General features: G+C 42.1%; 1 protein-coding gene across 19 annotated transcripts in view; it reads right to left on the reverse strand.

Annotated features, from left to right (window-relative positions):
• Positions 1-19,399, reverse strand: part of BAZ2B (bromodomain adjacent to zinc finger domain 2B) — a 284,396-nt gene that overhangs the window by 154,730 nt on the left and 110,267 nt on the right. Inside the window, exon 1 of one of the 19 annotated variants that reach the window (XM_053260554.1) lies at positions 17,990-18,273. The exons of 17 other annotated variants lie outside the window; for them this stretch is intronic. The gene's annotated coding sequence lies outside the window, so the exon portion shown is untranslated. Of the gene's footprint in view, positions 1-13,454; positions 13,552-17,989; positions 18,274-19,399 lie in introns of those variants that run through there. One more of the 19 variants, XM_053260598.1, reaches the window with a different exon arrangement.

The raw sequence follows: 19,399 nt of genomic DNA on the forward strand, positions 1-19,399 counted from the left end.
TTCAGTTCCTCCCTAGTAGGGAGAGGGAGGGTCTAGCTCTCTCAGGATCCTATTCCCCCAGGACTCCCATAGTTGCCCTTGAGGTGTCTTGTATACTCAAAAGAGGTAAGAACTCACTGATGATGGTAAGAGCTAGATTCAAATGGGAAACTACTTCTGTTCACAAGACCTCTAACAAGGTTAACTGGGAAAGTGCAACTAAGGTGAGGGAGCAGAAAGAGACAGCCAAAGAAGAATAAACCATTCCCGCTTATAAGGATACACAAGTAACTTTGAAGTCAGACTTGATAGGTATAAAACGACAAAGCAGACATCACTAAAGTTAGCTGAAAAACTTACATTAATGTCACTGCAACCAAGACAGTAGGCAACACACCAAGTCCTGTTTTGCACACTGATGTTCGTGCTATAGTTGCCTTGGTAATATGTAGTATAGCCTACAGCCCATGGAGATCTCTCTTCAAGCGTCTCATTGTTATGAGACACCTGAAAGGCCTGGTTGAGGGTTGAAAGGCAGGATAAAACATTTAAATAGATAGATAAAACGACAAGCGGCCTGCACCTGCATTCTGTCATGTAAAACAAACAAAGCAGGCTGTTTAAACTGGACAGAACTCCACTAAACACTACAGTCACATTTTGATTCAAGTGATAGGGCAGTACAGAGATACACCTGAACAGTTGAAGAAGCTGCTCAACTCTGGGATAAATTCTATTGGATGTTATAAGTCACTCTAAACTTACAATTAGACCTAAAGGCTATTAATGCAACTAGTGATGCCACTGATAGATTTTAAAGCATCTTCTTCACAATTTTAATCATCATTTATTACTCATACCCTGCCTATTACTATAGCAGATGCCAAATACTTTATTAAAAGAATCGACAAAAGTATACACCCAAGACAAAAATTGTACAAAAATTTCTGCATTGAATCTGGAAAGCAAATTTGCAGTTTCAGATAATTCAGCTGTAATGGCTTTCAAATATACAGTACCCCAAATGGCTTAAGGGAACAATTTATTTAAATAACTGATATTTAGAAGCACTACATATAAACAAAAACAAATCTTTAATATATGGGATACCAATGTCTCCTAAAAACCTATTATGATGATGATCTTACACCTGAAATAGTGATGACTATCCAAGCTTATGGCTCCTTCATAATGAACAAAAACAGGACTTTTCATTTTAGTTTCAGGGAATGTCTTAGGGCTTGTTAAGAAGATGTGGTCCAAAATCTTCAGCATGTCTCTATATTAATAATACAAAATAATAAAAAAAACTTACTGTATACAAAACAAATCTTCCACAATTATCAAAAACATACTTTCATAAATAGAACGATTATCTCGATTTGCAGACTTTTGCTATAGGCTAATTTATTTGGAGACTATTTGAGGCATGATCCAGCCAACATTCAGAATCTAAAGGTCCATACGCAGTGCTTCCTGCACACACTGGAAATGGGGGGGGGGGCTTTCCACTACAGCCCCTGTGATTCCCCCCTCATTTGTCTTTGCCACCCAATAAAGTTGGAAGAACCTCCAGAGCAGCATTCAGTGTGATGCAAAGTGATGTCACCACAAAGAAACTTCCCTATAGGTATTTAGGAGTATTCTTTTGGGACATTTGGATCCCAGCTTCAAAGAGTTACACATGCACATACACTCTCCAGCTGAAATCAAGGGCACTTAAAAGTGTTCAGCTTTTATTAAATCTTTCCCTTTGTTAGTAGTCAATTTATTTGGTGACAAAGGTGGATTGAAACTGTAGATGTGCACTTTTAGTTGAGCAGATTATCAGTATTCCCTTTTTAATGTACTCTTTTGATTTAAAAAAAAACCCCACACTAAACATTTGTCAATATTTTTCTCATAAGCAAAATAATAATAATTCAACTGTCCTTCTATCATAATGTAGCAGCTGTCGAAGGCTCTGAGGTGTTACTGAAAGTGATCATTCTTCACACAAGAGCTTTCATTAAATCTTGACATTTTAGCAGAACAAACTATTTTTAAAATAAATATATCATTGTACACCAGAGGCTATCAATATAATCCTGAAGGTGCCTTGACGCTGTAAGACTGAAGGATATGGAATTGGATGTTGTGTAATGCACAACATGAATATTGAAGATAGCACTGCTCAGGTGAGACTATTCCTGCACAACATTTAACCCATTAAGCAAAATGCAGCCCAGCAGCCATATCTAATGACCCGCCAAGGATTTGATCAATTGCAAAAACAAGAAGGGGGAGGCTGTTGAGCACTTGATAGACCACAGTGCATCGTTGGCTGAATGCATTCAGTGTGGTTGGCCACAAGCTGTGCAGGCTTGGCTTGGCCTGATGATCTAGGTGTTATCCTTATGTGCTGCAGGCTAGGAGTCCTGAGCCTACTGCACATACAAGTCATTGCATGTTATGACCTTCCATGCCACAAACCGCTTATATGCAAGCACTCTGAAATACAAACAACAAACAGAAATATGGCATGGAGGTGTCTTGCTATTATTGTTACCTCATGAATGAATGACATCACAGTGTAATGTGGTTCTTGAGTGTAATGTGGATATTGTCCAATAAAACAACTTTAGCTATGCTTTGTGTTGCTGCAGTGAAAGAACCCCATGCCTGGAATGTAAATGCACATGCAGGGTTCCACCAATAAACATGACACCGTGGCTTGAAATAAAGCCATCAAATGCTATCTTTTGCGGCCCATTCCTTCATGTCCCTTGCTCCTTCAGAGCAATAAAAAAGGCATGCACAATGCAGCAACTTCCATGGCTATTGTTGTGCCAGAGATTTGCACAGTGTGCAGTGAGCCAGACACTCAAGAGGGATGTGCGCTTGCTGCTTGCAGTTATCAGCCCATTCCCATTATTAGAGCACGTGGGAGAGGCTCCGTGTTAATGACGCTGTGTCAGACTAGCTGCACTGACTCCCAACATTCCCAATGGAAGTTGGGCACAGCTTCTCTGGTGCACAACATCATTAACACGGAACCTCTCACACCTATAGGGATGGCAATGGGCTAGTAAGTACCCTGCAAACAGCAAACACACATCCCTCCTGAGTGTACGTCTTACTGCGTGTTATGTATGTCATTGTCAGGGAAATGGCTATATCCAATCAGTGGCACAAGAGAACAGATTGTTTCCTTGCACAGATTCTGCCACCCTCGACGGTGTGGGGGAGGCCTTTAAGAGAAATGGAACCCTGTTGAGCTAGAGACATCCAGTAAGGTATGCAGGGAGCGCTGAAAGTATAATCCTTCCCAGTGCTCTCCCCATAGAGCTTTGGGAGACAGAAAGATCCGTGAAAATGCGGTCTGCTCCTAAACTCTCTTTGAGAATCTAACTTAATCAGGATTCATTTTAAGCAGAGCTGGTGATGCAACACTGAAATCAGTGGGAGGATGGAAGAAGAACAGCACATAAGATGGATGAAAGCAGGTGGGGTATATATAATCCAAGAATCTGATTCTGATCCCTATTTTCGTTTTTAATTGAAATTTTGTTAATTGAAAGATTTTTAGATCTGAACAGGAGGCCAACACCCTAATTAAATATGTGGGCATGAAACCAAAGGATGCACACCCACAGCATCTCTGCTCCTGATTCTGAAGCATGATGCGGTGATTTTAGCCCATCTCTCCTTATTTAATATTTGTTTGTTTGTTTGTTTAATACATTTATATACCGCCCCAAACTCAAGTTTTCTGGGCAGTTTACAGGACAATAAAAACAGCCAATAAAAGATTAAAACATTTCAACAATTAAAACAATTAAAATTAAAAAGTTAAAACTATTAAAACTCTAATTAAAAGCCTGGGTGAACAAATGCGTATTGACTGCCCTTTAAAAAGTTGTAAGAGATGGGGAGGCTCTTATTTCAGCAGGAAGTGTGTTCTAAAGCCTCGGGGCAGCAATGGAGAAGGGCCGTACCTGAGTAGCCACCAGACGGGTTGGTGGCTACTGCAGACAAATCTCTCCAGATGATCTCAATGGGCAGTGTGATTCATAGCGAAGAAGACGTTCTCTTAAATACCCAGGGCTGTTTAAGGCTTTATAGGTTATAACCAAAACCTTGTACTCTGCCCAGAAACTCATCAGCAGCCAGTGTAGATATTTTAAGATAGGAGTGATATGGTCTCTTTAGAGACCAATCTGGCCGCCACATTCTGGACTAACTGCAGTTTCCGGACTACATACAAAGGTAGCCCCACATAGAGCACATTGCAGTAGTCAAGTCTGGAGGTGACCAGAAGATGTACTACTGTTCTGAGCTCATTTATCGCAAGAAATGGACGCAGCTGGCGTATCAGCCAAAGCATATAAAAGGCACCTCTGGCCACTGCCTCAACCTGGGACACCAGGGTCCAGAAGCACCCCCAGACTGCGTACCTGTTCCTTCTGGGGAAGTGTGACCCCATCCAGAATAGGCTATGGTCGAAAGTATTGAAAACCGCCGAGAGGTCCAAAAGGACCAACGGAGTAACACTTCCTCTGTCAGTTCTCAATTGAAGATCATCCATCAGGCCAACCAAAACAGTCTCCACCCCATAGCCCACCCGAAAGCCAGTCTGATACGGATCTAGATAATCAGTTTCATCCAAGACTGCCTGGAGTTGGGAGGTCACCATCCTCTCAATTACCTTGCCCAGCCTCCGAAGCACTCTGTAAAATGTGCAATTATGTCCCTGAGGGCTGTGCAATCCTCAAGGATAGAACTGTAAATTGCACAAAGCACTTCCAGGGGAAGGGAAATCAGTTAAAATTCCCCCTCTTGCCACAGGAGCAACCATGCTTCAGAAGCAGGAGAGAAGCTGCATTTGGCTGCACACCCTCAACGTTAATTAGGATGTCAGCCAGGGCCACTTAACATCAGCTGGAGAGAATGGCGGCGGGGGGGGGGGGAGGAGAGAATAAGTTGCATTGGTCTCAATAATTTACTGTTGTCTATATAAAGATGGGAGAAAATGGTTCTTAACAGAGACCTTAGGTAAATCCAAATCAGAAAAATGCTTGCAGGTATAGAATTTCTTGGCTCTGACAAGGTAATCATTTTCTGTAATATATAGGATAGCACAGAGCATATTAAATTATTCTGTTATTTTGAGTGACTTTCACCTCCTATTCAAAGGCAATGGCCTGAAGCATGATAATTGCTTTAAATCCGATTGTGTGTCCCCGTTTCTGGCAACTCTTTGTGGGCAACAGTCCCCACATGCAGAGAAGCGGTCATTATGCCATCACAACAAGCCCAACTGAATGGGAGTTTGTCACGGCATACAAAAAAAGCTAAGGGTTGTATGTAGCAGCTGTAAACACAACTGGTTACAAGGGACTTGGATCTGCCAGAATGTGGAATTTAAAATGGTTTCAACACAAGCCTAGGAGTTCATCTGAAGTGGCTTCCAAACAAGCTTGAATCAGGAGCACATGTACTCAAGTTTTGACTAGCAGTTATACCTTAATAGTTACATTAGAATTTTTCGCTCCAGTTAAGCTACTGAAGAAAAAGCAAAATATATTTTATTTCATTAATTCATTAACATTTTACCTGATAGATATGCTAAATATCCTTACAGAGTTATATCAGGCTTCCTCAGGGCTATCACTAGTGGAGAGCAACATCCCCTTTAGGCTAAAATAGGCTGAAATTGCGGTGGGGAAGCATGCATTTCCCACAGTGATAGAACTGTGATGCATAGCAATCATGGAAGAAATTCTCCCTGGGTACAGTGTTTGCCACTAGAAACAAAGACTGCTCTCAAGAAGAATGGGGAGTGTGCCTAGTGGGGGCAGAGTGGGTGCTACCCAGCACACCGATGTTAGCCCTACTCGGGTATACTGGACTCATCAATATAAATCCTGAACAGGGCTGGAGTCAACATTGGCCTTTTCCAACACTGACACGGGACATATATCCACACAACAGAACTTTTTCCGTCATAAAAGAGACATGGGAGTATTGTTTATATTGGAATGGTCACCCAATTAAAAAGATCTGAGTCAATGATGGTATATGTATTAATACAAATGAAATAAATAAATGAAATGATTCATCAATTAAATCCATATTACACACTAAAGAAAAAAAACATTCATGGGAGATGTGGAAGAGCATAATTTTTGTTTCGGGTATTCTTCCATCCCTTTCCATGTTGGAGGTAACAATAGTCCTAGTAACATATTATGTTCAACACTCATACAATCTAGCCGGGCACCCCATGCTGCTGATTACAGAAATGTCTGCCATAATGCTCACAGCATTCAGCTTTTCAGACAAATGCAAAAACTGTGAAGAGTGTGCAGGGGCTTGGGGGGAAGAGGCAGGACTTCCTGGCACATCAGAGCTAGGAGTGGGGCTTCCTGACATCCACTGAACAGTGTACAAGAGTACACCATCCTTTTAAAAACATGTCTGAATAGGGCTATATTGTATGAGTTTTGAACATAAAGAGGCTTTACACATGATTGGTGTGTAGTGCCTAACAGGGTTTTAATCCTCAGGCTAGCCCTGGGAAGCCAGTTCGTGCCCTGGGCAATCATGGCGATGATAGAGGCAGCAGGGATCGGGGGTCACCCGGCCCCTGGAAGTCGATGTATGCCCCACGCAAGGGCGTGGGGCATTCTGGGGAGACCCCTGAAGCCGGGAGGCTTGCTGTTGCCTCCCAGTTGGGGTCTACTCATGAGTCACCACGGTGCAGAGCTGCACCATGGCAATTCACGATCAGTGAAACGGGGTTAGCGGAGCACTCGCTCTGCTAACTTCATTTAATGGGGGAGGGATACTTAGTGAGGTTTGCTGCCGGGAGCCATGTGACTCCCATTGCAGCACAAGGCTGCTGGGAAGCTGGCTGAGCTCCCTTAGCTCACTTTCCAGTGGTCGTGAGAATAGGCTCAACATGTGAATATGGCTGAGGAGTGTGGGAAACCAGAAGGAGCTCCTGATTGCCAAAACCATGATTTGGCAGAAGCATCTGCACCAAATCTATTACTTCAAGAAGCCCAAGTTGTTTAGGGTACAAACAATCAAAGGCTAGCACACGTTTTAACATTTTTCCAGTCCTTTGACAAGACACCTGTACAGATACTTTGGGAAAACCTTAATAATTAAAATAGTACAGATACATTTTAAGTCAGCGCTTATTTATTCTTATTAGCATATTATCGAGCTTGTCGCATGTGCCATTTCACACATTATGTTACAACTGAGTACATAAATACCCAGGTATGAATTGGGGGAAATAACTGCCAGGAGGCGAGGGAGCAGTATTGAAGGGGCAGAAGGCTGCACCACAGAACTATATGCATTCATTTAAACATTTGCAGAGGAGCCTTGCCCTGAAAAGAGTTAAAGATATTGTGTACACCCATTTCTGACATTCCTATCAGGTAAAATGTTTAGGAGAGTAATGCAAAAATATGAAGTAACTTCATGGCTTCTTTTCACAGCATGTACACTACTGAAACTAGCACTGGGGAGGAGCCAAGATCAATAGCTGCTCACCTCACATATTACAGGAAAAAAACTAAATCTTAAGCATTCACCCACTTCTGCTGATACATCTAAAGTGGCCTTCAGTGGCAGCAGTTGCAAGGGTGAGCTTATCACAAGATACCCACAGAATTTCTGCTTATATATGAAATATTGTATACAAGCGTTAAATATTAAACAGTTCCAGTTGAAAGGTTTATTTCTTGAAGGGTCAGGAATGAAATTTTAACTTTGACAGTTCTGTCATTCTATAATAGCTAAGAGGAAATGTTCAATTTTTTCTATATATATATTTATTTTGTCTTTCGCCTAGGTTAAAATGATCATATGGATTTCCACATAAACCTTTCCTGTTATTTCCATTATATTCCATCCATGCCTCAGAATGAGAATGAAGACCATGTCCACAATATATGGGCACTATCCAACCCTTCTGTGCAGAGTTCAAGCAGCACTGGTGCATTACTACATGCAGCCACAGTGCTCATGGGCAACAGTCAATACAGTGGGACAAACTGAAAATTCTGCACCGATGTGCATGCAATGATTCACAGCCATGCTGCTGTCATCAGGCTCCCGCAGATGCAACAGGACACCTGTCCGCATTGGCTGGATCCTCACAAAGAAATGCAGCCAATGGCAGCTACTGGAGCAGCTGCAGAATAGATGCTGAGCTTGGCAATGATGTTCACATCCCTTTACCATGCTGAAGATCTACGAAGGATTTGAGATGAGATATATTGGTCCCCTACTGGCCAATGGTGGAGGGATCTGGGAAGGAGGGAGTTTCAAAAAGGTTAAAAAGGAGGGGGGGAGCAGGATCCAAGCACAAAATAGGGTGAAAGCAAGAACGGAACACCCTTCTGTTATGTATGAAACAGGGCTTTCCGAAGGACAGGTTGTTTAACTATAGCTGTGGTTCTTTGAGTGGTCTGTATATTTGCACTCGTGGGATCCTGCACAGAGGTCCATCGGTGTAAATCCCACAGAAGACCACAAAAGAAGGAGGAAGACGACATGTTAAGACAATGACTGCAGAAAGTTCCAGAATGCCATGGCTCTTTAAACTCCACACCATGTGATTAGGGATCCCAGACATCAGAGATCAACAGAAGTGCCTCAATGGCATTATGAGTGGCTGGTGGCAGGGAGAGAGTCAGCTGCATATGAATAGTATAGGAGGATGGATGGGTGTAGCATAGAGGCCTGGAAAGTGTACATATAAGACCCTTCCCCAGTTCACAAAACACAATGCTGAAGTGCTTAGGTTGATGACTAGAGTGCAAGTGGAGGAAGACTTGATGCAAAGCTGACAGATCACAACACATTACAAATTTGAAGACCTATGCCCTGGTAGTGAGGGCGGCAAAGAAGCAGTTCTTTTCTGCCTGCATTGCTTCCACAAATTCATGTCCAGCAGAGTTGTCTAGGATTGTGAGGGGGCTAGTATGTGCTCCCTCCCCCTTGAATTTGAACTTGGAATCATCAATCACTTGCTGTGATGTTTTCAATTACTTTTTCACAGATAGTCTCCCATATCGGAGCCGAACTGGATTCCACAGTTACTGCAGAGTCTACTGTGGTAGTGTCCAGCAATTCCTCTTATGGGATTAGATTGGATCATTTTCAGTTTGTGACTACTGAGGATGTGAACAAACTGCTTCAGGCTGTGCATCCTACAAACTGTTCTCTTGACCCTTGCCCAACTTGGCTTATTTCATCTGGTAATCATATTATCAGCAAGAGTCTGGTAAATATTATTAATGCTTCTCTGAGGGAGGCCAGGATGCCTCCTTGTCTTAAGGAGGCTAATATTAGACCGTATTTAAATAAACCTGCATTGGATCCTTCGGAGTTAGCTAATTACAGATCCATTCCTAATTTTCCATGGTTAGGCAAGGTGATTGAGTGGGTGGTGGCCTCAGCTCCAGGCAGTTTTGGATGATGCAGAATATCTAGACCCATTTCAAACTGGCTTTGAAGCTGGCTATGGGGTTGAGAATGCCTTGGTCATCCTGATGGCTGATCTCCAATTGGCAACTGACAAAGTGTGTGTGACTCTGCTGATCCTTTTGGATCTCTTAGCACCTTTTGATACCATCAACCATGGTATCTTTCTGGGTTGGCTGAGGGAGGTGAGATTGGGTGGCACTGTTTTAGGGTGATTCTGTTCCAGATTCCAGATGGTGTCGCTTGGAGACTGCTACTCTGCAAAGCAAGAACTAGTGTGGAGTTCCACAAGGCTCCATACTGTCTCCAAAGCTCTTTAACATCTACATGAAACTGCCAGGAGAGATCATCAGGAAATTTGGTGCACGGTGTTATCAATATGCTGATGACACCCAAATCTATTTCTCCATATTAACCTAATCAGGAAATGGCATAAATTCCCCAAATGCCTGCCTGGAGGTAGTAACGGGATGGATGAAGAAGAACAAACTGAAGTGGAATTGGAAATACTGACTGTGGCAGGTAAGGACTCAAGAGATGGTTTAGGTCTCCCTGTTCTCGATGGGGTTACACTCCCCCTGAAAGATAAAGTATGTAGCTTGGGAATGCTCCTGGATCCAAAACTCTCTCTGGTTCCTCAGGTTGAGGCAGTGGCCAGGGGTGCTGTAGCCACTCCTCTAGCTCCCCCTGAGTATGGTGTTTGCAGAGGCCCCAGCACCCCCAGCACAGTACCTCCAGTGACTGTTGCTGGTGTCTATCTTATGTTTCTTTTTAGACTGTGAGCCCTTTGGGGTCAGGGAGCCATCTTATCTTATTTATTTATTTATTATTTCTCTGTGTAAACCACCCTGAGCCAGTTTGGAAGGGAAGTATAGAAATCAGGTTAATAATAATAACAACAACAATAATACCCACGAAAAGTTTCTTCCATGATCTGAAATGCTGGGAGGTCAGCATTCCAGAACATGGGTGATGTACCCAAGCACAACAACAACTAGAGAGGGGTCCTATGTGTGTCATATTGACTACAAATCACATAACCACGGACCATCATCTTACAAACAAGGTCATGTTATTGACATGTTATAAACAATGGGATAGTCCCAGCAGTCTCTGAGCCCATTGACAACTGAAGAAGAAAAAATGACAAGCATGTCATTTTGTAGATAGTTTAGAAGTTGGCTGTATTAAACAAGATGTCACTTCTCTTGCTCAAGTAAAAATAGAACATATACAGTACGAACCATTTAGGGCAAGCTTATGCTTGTAGATCTAGGCCAGATTTTGAATTAATGAAACTGAGTGGTGCTTAAAGCAGGTGCTTTAGTTATTTCACTCACTCATTGGAAACCAGACTATTTTCTGTCACCATTAAAACCAATTCCAGTGTAACTATTTGCCCTGCACAGAAAGCAGTATACAACTGTTTCCAATGCAAATTTAGATGTCCATTGTTAACACTGTTCCCTCTAACAGGGATTCCCAGATGTTGTTCACTTCAACTCCCAACATCCCCAGCTGCAGTTGCCTTTCGTTGGGGATTCTGCGAATTGTAGGCAACAACATCTGGGAATCCCTGTTAGAAGGAAAACTGATTGTTAGTATCCCTAGTCAGGTTTTATCCTTTTCACCTCAGCACATGGAGTTCCATTCACCCAGCATGTCGCTGGTGCGGTGCAGTAGTTTAGTGATAGCAATTATGGCCAGGAGACCATATCTCACCTTGGGAAGCATCACAGCTCCAAGGGAAAACGTTTAGCAGCTCAAGTTAAAAATTTAAAAAAGAAAATGCCTGAGATAGCAGAGCTGGGAGACTTCCACCAGAGACCTTGCAGAACAGATGCCAGCTAGGGTTGGCAGGTATGGGGTAAAGGAGACAGTGGTCTAATGCAGTATAAAACAGCTTCACATGTTCATAAGACAATATCCTCAGATATAGTATTATGATTTGGAATGCTGCCACTGCACTATCATGGAATCTTGCATTGCAACATTAAGGAAATGGAGTTTTAAAGGGTTGAAAAAGCAAAGCACTATTTGAGGACACTGAGTTCAGAGAGGTTATCTGTAACTAAACCTTGCCGAAGCACTGGAGAATAAATCATTAGAAAAGAGTTGGGATGCTATTTCTACAAAGCAAAACTAATCCCTACAAGTGTTTACAAGGCCTTTTATGGGCCTTGAAAACAGCTACATGGGAAACTGTGTGGAATGGGTGAAAGGTCTGGCTTTCACCCATTCTCTGCTTTAGCAAGCACCTGTGCTAACTGGCCTCCTGCCTGCCCCTTAACACATCCTAGGCCAGCTTGGATTCCAAATCCTCACAGCCCTAACACCTCAACTCAGAGCACCAGAAGACAGGACTAGAAAGAGCCCCCAAGCAAGCTGCCTGCCTACATAATCAAACATTTCCTATTGGATCTTTGAACTGAACCTGTGCTCAGACTGTGAGAAACAAAATAGGGCTCCTAAGATCTAGATTCTCAGGTGTTAAGAATTCCTCCCTTTGGCTCATGCTGCTGGAGTTATAACCTAGGAGTGACAACTGCACAGCTATTTATTTTCATGCATCAGCTTGAATTAAAGGCAGTGCCAGTGTTAAAACCTGAAGAACATATATGGCATCAAAAATACGTTTCAAGGCTTGTTTGCCTGACACAAAGCTTTGTTTGAAATAAAGAGTTGGTGTACAACTACTCAAAATGCAATACTGTTTGAAATTAAGGCACAAGGAATAAGTAAACATGCTGCCGGCTTTCAGTCTCAAATGCACTTACTCTGAAGTAGCCAGTAAGTAATTTCACTGGAACGTCTTCATAGTGAGGACTGTGGTCTATATCTGTTTAACTGTAATTTAAATTGTGAAATGTTCCAGCAATGATGTGCTAACATCTTAGTTCTGTTTTCCTTTTTCTACAAGTTTAGTTTCCTGTGTTTTAAAAAAACAAGAGTTGTAGCACTCTTCATGTAACTCTAAAATTGCCGTAACTCATCTTGCCTGGATTAATAGCTTGGTCTTCTTTTTTCTTTACGAAATACAACATGTTGATGTTGATGCTTATAATAAAAACAGTCATTGGTCTTTCTCCCTAGTGTCAAAATCAGGCTTTCCATCTTTTCATAATTTGATGAATCCTATTTTGTTAAGCCACAGCAGTTATTCTGAACAGGGCTGGATAAAATACGAATAAAAAAACCTTATAATTAACATGCTCAAGGAAACAAAATATTTACAGGAACAGGACACAGTAAATGCCCTCTAGCTTACTGGTACTGGCTATAAAGGACCAGAAGTCTGCTGTAGCTAATATCTGGCAGACACATGATTGAGTAAAGAGGCTCCCTCTTAACATAGTAGCGATTATGTTGATGTTGATTAGCATCACTACTAAAGAACTCTAAATATGGTACATGTGTGTATAGTCAGTGTACATACCAGGAGCAGCATCACACCCTTGGGTTCTGTCTCCCTCTATACACATTTGGCACAATTTGTGAAAGAGCCTATGTGAACACAAACTGTAAATGCGTACCCTCTGCACATGTGATCAGGGACTCAGCTTTTTGACATATTATGTCGGGGGACAAGGCCAACAAGTGCAATCTTGCTCCCTTATTTCATGCTTAAATGTACACATATATAATATCTCTACAGTTCCTAAGCTTACATAGAGATACCCTTTAGATTTACAGGTTAAATATCATCCAAATATGCAGTTTAAGTGAAAATGTTCAAAAGGGTTGTATATTTTTACAGATAAGTTATTAGTTTTTGCAAAATATAAAAGTCTGAGTAGCATAAATTCAGATTGATTTAAAAGTAAAGATCATCCCATTTCCCTGAAAGCTCTGTCCTTTTCAGAAGCAACATTTCTTCTGGAGCATTAGATGGAGGTGTGTATTAAACTAATTAATCCCCTTCACTTTATCCATTAGGCATTCCAACCTCCTGAATTATTATTCTACAGTAAATGGTTTGATGATACTACCTTCTAGTTGTCCATTTCACCACAAACTAGGATTAATTCTGCTAAGTAGTCTCCTTTCTTCTTTAGTGTACAAGGGCTGTGAGAGCAGCTTTAAATGTCTCTTAGTCAGTAGTCCTGACAGTTGGCTGAGAGGATCCATCTGTGGAATTTTGCCACTATTCAAGAGCCCTTTTTGGTTCCGTTCCCAGACCTGGAAACCACAGACCTAACCAGGGGCATAGTGAGGTTGAAGGCAGCTTGGGTGCCAACTCCAAAGCACCCTGCCACCCCTTCACTCTCTCCGCCACCCCAGCTATAGCACGCCAGAGGCATGCCAGCGCTCCAGCCAGCTCCAGCCAGGAGAGTGGCTGGGCCTGGGAAACATAGGCAGAAACACAGGCAGAAGCGCCATGCACCATACTCGGGGTGGGGAGTGCCGCTGTCATACGCCACCCCTTCAGTGGCTGCTTTGCTACCCCACTGCCCCTTTGTGATGGGGAGGCGTGGCCTTGGTCCAGCCATGGCTGGGACTGAGAAATGGCAGCAGGCGACACACCGCACTGAGGAGGGCTGCTGCCGCTGCCACATCGGGCAACAGGAGAAGGGAGGCGAGTGAGGTGGCCCTTCTCTGGGAAGCTGGGCAGTACAAGTGGTTTGGACCTGTCCATCCTATTGAAGCTCCGCCTCTGCATCTAACTTAATTTTCTTCTGCAACACTGACTTAGACATCTACTTCTAGTAGGCAGTGAGACACTCAAAAAGATGCAGTGACCCACTAGTTTGTCCTGATCCACCCAGCATTTGGAAATCACTGCCATAGGTGACCTTAAACATTCTCATACTGTGCCACACTGCTACAACAAAATAGCTGTCCAAGACTCCACAGTGTAAGATAAATAGACAAAGAGGTCATTCTCACGACTGGGTGGGCAGGCAAAGTCTTGTTTTACTCACTTCCGCAAGCGAGTACTTGTTTTGGGAGTGCAGACCACGCTCCCATATGAGCAGTGCTGTGTGGCACAGTGCATAGCTCTGGAAGCTGGGACGATGCGCCCTGGCCTCTGGGAATCCCCCAATGCACCACGCGACCCACTCAATGCATTGAGGGATTCCCCAATAGACGGGACCTAGGCACCCATCTCTGTGCGGCAGGGCCGGAAGGAGCCTGTGCTCACATATGAGCAGGTAGCCCAGGTTAAGGGAGCTCTTGCTCCCTTAACTTTAGCTAACAGCCAGGCTAAGAAGCTGGGCTAGGCGGCTCTGTCCCATCAGGATCAGGCCCGATCCCAGCGGTTCTCACATGCAGCCTAACCCAGGCTGGGCTGACCCAGGTTTAGGCTGTGTGTCAGAACTGCCTCAAAATGTTTATTTTGCAATGCAGACTCTTGCCTTCAGCATAGGGAGGAACACCTTAAAAAGGAAAAAAATGTGAATAGGTTTATGTAGGCTTTAAGGATATTTTAAGCTCACAGAGCAAAACAACAACAAATATTTCTATACCGCTTTTCAACAAATGTTTCCAAAGCGGTTTACATAGAGAATCAATCAATCAATCAATCAAGAAAGATGGAAAAAGTTTTGGGATACATAGATAGAATTGCTCTCTAGACAGTAAGAGCAGTTCTGAAGTGGAACTGTCTGACTTATGCAATGGTGGACTCTCCCTTGCTCGAGGTTTTGAAAGAGAGGCTGGACAGTAATCAGTCAGGGATAATGTAGCAGTTTCCTGTTCTGAGCAGGGGGTTGGACTGCTCAGATGTTTAATTGATTAGATAGTGCTAGATTATCAACGGTATTATATGTGTTTAAGAGAGGCTTATATTTGCAAGAACAAGAAGGAGTTTTGCTCAGGTGCCTCTGAAGTTTAATGACAACAAGACTTAAACACATTTGGAATATTCCGTCTTGGAGCACTTCTCTAATTAACACTTCCTTAGTACCCGTCATAGGCGAACTCTCCTCAACTTGATTTGGAATTGGTTGGCATTTATGACATTTCTTTGAGAGATTCAGAAATAAGCTAATCTATTTCCAAAAGTTCTCTCCCCAGCCTGTAGTGTTGGCACTTCTTTGCCCCCTGAAAATGGTAGTTCCCATCACTAGCTAAACATCACTTGCCCCAAATACAGCTGGTAACAAATGGATTTTAGACATGGATGGGGGGCTGCCACCACAGAACACATCTGCAAGGTACTTTCCAGACTGCACGGAAGGAAGTGGGGTAAAATCTGACAGCTAGCCCTTAGAGTTAACTGCTTCAGATTTTACACCACTCTCTCGCTTGCAAAGGAAGAATGGAGGAAGCAACCCCGCACCTGGATCTGCACACAGGGCACTTCCCTGAGGGGGAAGAGAAGGAGAGGGTAGGTGACTGACGGTTTTCCCTCCCTTCTTGGTGAATATGTGTAAGGGCAGTGGACTCATGCAAAAAAAATAAATGGGTGATTGACACGCACACCTCTAAAAGCAAGCCACACTTTTACAGCTACAATCTTAGGAGGAAACCCATTGAACTAAATCATTTATTTCTAAGTAAACCCAGCAAGCCTGCACTCAAAACTCAGAAGATCAGCTATTATTTCACGACACATATACAACATGAAACATCAAGATAAGATCCGAAACAGGCTGTGGCTATGTGAATGCACTCTGCTATTCCCGTATGCAATTCCCATATTGCATACGGTGTCAAAACCTAGCTCATACGTACAGACAGCAAGCCTATATATAGTGAGCAATTTCAAGGTGCCATATGGAAAGTCTCCAAGAGAAATAACCCCCAAAGAGAGAAGGTACTCATTTAAAAAATAAGAAATTGCTTTGCCAAGTGGTCTCTGGTAACATAGTTCACAGCAATCAGCAAGAGCATTTTTGCTCATGCCCCCATGAAGCATCCTAGTCAGCTAGAACATTGACTGCAGCAACTCATTTTACATGCTGAGCTGGACCTATCTGTATACAAATCAGGTAATTACAAACTTTGGCAACATCTCTACTTAGCACCTTTCAAAATTACCCTCTCAAATTCCAAGTAATCAAACCATGTACATCCAGTCTGATGCCCTCACCAACTTTTGAAATGCACAGCCACCTGATATAGCCAGACTACACATGACATTAAGCAGATGCTTGGAACGGACATGCTTGTTTTTTTACACTCTAAATAGCAGCTGGGGGGATCTGGATCTGGACCATACTGTGCAGAGAAGTCTGTATCTCTGCCCCTTCCAGGTTCCTAATCTGGATCGTTCCCTGCTGCTATTTGCCCCAGGAGGGGAGCTCCCAGTGGAGCCAATGGGAGCTTCCCTCCCAGAGCAAACAAGCTGTATAGGGTCAGGCAATACAGATCAGGACCATGGCAGGGACAGAGGCAGAGAGTCAACCCCACCCCACCACACACACACACACACACCACATCAGGATCCAGCCATCCATGGCTTGTTATGTATACAATTAAAAAGTACATCAATTTCAAATATATGCTTAACCTAATGTAGTTTGGCCTTAACAGAACTTACAGCCCAATCCACATTTACTTAGAAGTTTGCTCCTCTTAGTTTAATAGGGCTTACTCCCAAGCACTACAAGTTATTATTTTTAAATTGGTTAATACTGTACATGATGTCCTCCGTGGTACACAATTCTGTACCATATTGCTTCATGTAAAATTTTCCTCTATGAACTTTGGTGTGAAATGAACTTGGTACAAAAGAGCTGACATTTGACCTTCGGCCTCCCAAACATTGCTGTTTTTTTGCTACATGAACTTGTTCAAGAATGTATGAATTGTGGTACAATCTTGCCAGAATTAAGCATTTTTAAGCCCCACTGTTCAATCAGAGAATAAGGGCTTTCTTAATTATTTTCTACTGAAATCAATGGGACAGAATTGTTTAACTTTGGCTGGATTGCACCCCATGTTTGGAGAACCACAAAGTAATAAAACATACTGGGGACAAAAGTTAAATCTTAGGTTATTTCCATCTTACATTTTCCAAATCTATTCTTACACAATACAGTATAAGCTATATAGAATGTAACATGACAATAGTGATATGCAACATAGATCCTCTTTAAAAAACTGTGCTTTAGTCCAAAATTTTAACAAATCTATAACAAAAAGCATTGAAGACAGCATAAATGACTGCCTAAAATGTGTTGTTTATTCAGCTCACATAACATGGAAATATGTCATTTGCCATCTTGTCTAACAATATGAGATATTTCTTTTTTACAAGAATGTGCTTCAAATATCTATGTAGTTAATAACAAGTTGTAAGACAGAGAAAAATTGATTTTCAACATTAAAAGCAGGAAGATCAACTCAGAGATGTTTATATTAATTTCCCACCCAGCTTTTAAGTAACTAAAGAGGCTAAACAATTTCTTACTCTAAGAAGAAAAATTAAAACGGGGAAAAGCTTCTCTAAAGCTTTTAACCTACATTCCATAAACATTTTAAAACTGACAATTCCCTGGTTAAATTTTTTTCAAAAGAAAAACACTGAGCAGTCTACCCTTCACAGGAGAATAGAGATGTAATATGAACAGCTTACTGTGGATAGTGGTTTAATCAGGAAGTAGCCATTATCCTTTCGATACAGAACAGTGACAGCACTCCAAAACAACAAGCCGTGATATTTCTTTTTTCAGTTAAAGAGGAATGAAAGAACACATACTATTGTGTCCCAGCTTTACTGACCCCAAAGGTCAGCAGATGTCTATTATCAAAAGCTATCAAGGAAGCATAATCCGAAGCAAGCATTTACAACGCTCTATTTGTGGAAACACCTAAAATCTCTGTAACACAACCTCTCTCTCCCTGTGTTACTCACAAAACATGGCTGTCTTATTCAGAGATTAGCAATTATTGTAATGAGATACTGCCTGAGAGGGTCAAATAGTACTTCCTGCAGTTTACACATCTTGATTTCCTGGTAAACAAACTGAAAGGCAGGTGGAGCACTTAGATCACCAGTAAACATGCATGCTCATGTGACCAAAACCAACCCAGGTGAAGTATGTGGCTTGCAAAATATAAGGTAGAAATTGTTCTACCTGCACACTGGCAACACCCTATCCGGAACAACAACAAAAAAGCTCTACAGCAAAACGCATATTTTTACCCCCTTTGGAAAAATCAATTGTTGGAAATGTTTGCATTGCAACACTCTTTCCTCTCTAATACAACAAGAAGGAAACAAAACCTTTCTGAAATTTTAAATCAAGCTTAAATGCACACCTGCAATAAAAAGAAACATCTGCCAAACTTCTCGGGGAACAAGGAAGCTGTTCAAGCCTCACTTTAAAATATGACATTAAAAATATGTGGTTCCTGGAAAGACAACTGTAAAATATCAATACTAAATAGTTCCATCCAAAAGAATTTAACTTTGAACCCACCCACCCTTATGTTACCTTATATTACCTATAACTTTCTAAAAGAAAAAATAAATCAAATAATCAAAAATACTGCCAAGAAGGAATGAAAAGAAACTTCTTGAAGTTTGGTTTAAAATGGTACATGAAACTATAGCTGTATAGAAAAAATATAAAAGCACTGGTCTGAATGTAAAATGAAGCCTATCTAGTTCAATCTTCTGTACTAGGGCAGGATACTTAACTCTCCCCCCCCTGCCCACCCACCCCACACACATTGCCTTCAACCACAGCAAAACATCCTTCTCCTACAGATAAATATGATCCGATCTATCCAGCTGTAGTGTGCCACAGGCAGGAAGCAGAATTATAACACTGCTTCATATCTGAGGTGCCCACCCAACTGACGGAATGTTTTAGTAAAACCATTGGTTGCACCAAAATGCAGAGTCAAAGAGCAACAGGTAAAACTGCCTGACAGATTCACACCAATCACAATTGTCACCAACATCACCTCCCCTCCCCCACATACACACACAACTCAACTTTGTGGGAAAATGGGTATACAAGATACTACTGTTGTACTA

The sequence above is a fragment of the Hemicordylus capensis genome, chromosome 1 (genome assembly GCF_027244095.1).
Source record: "Hemicordylus capensis ecotype Gifberg chromosome 1, rHemCap1.1.pri, whole genome shotgun sequence".
Lineage (NCBI taxonomy): Eukaryota > Metazoa > Chordata > Lepidosauria > Squamata > Cordylidae > Hemicordylus > Hemicordylus capensis.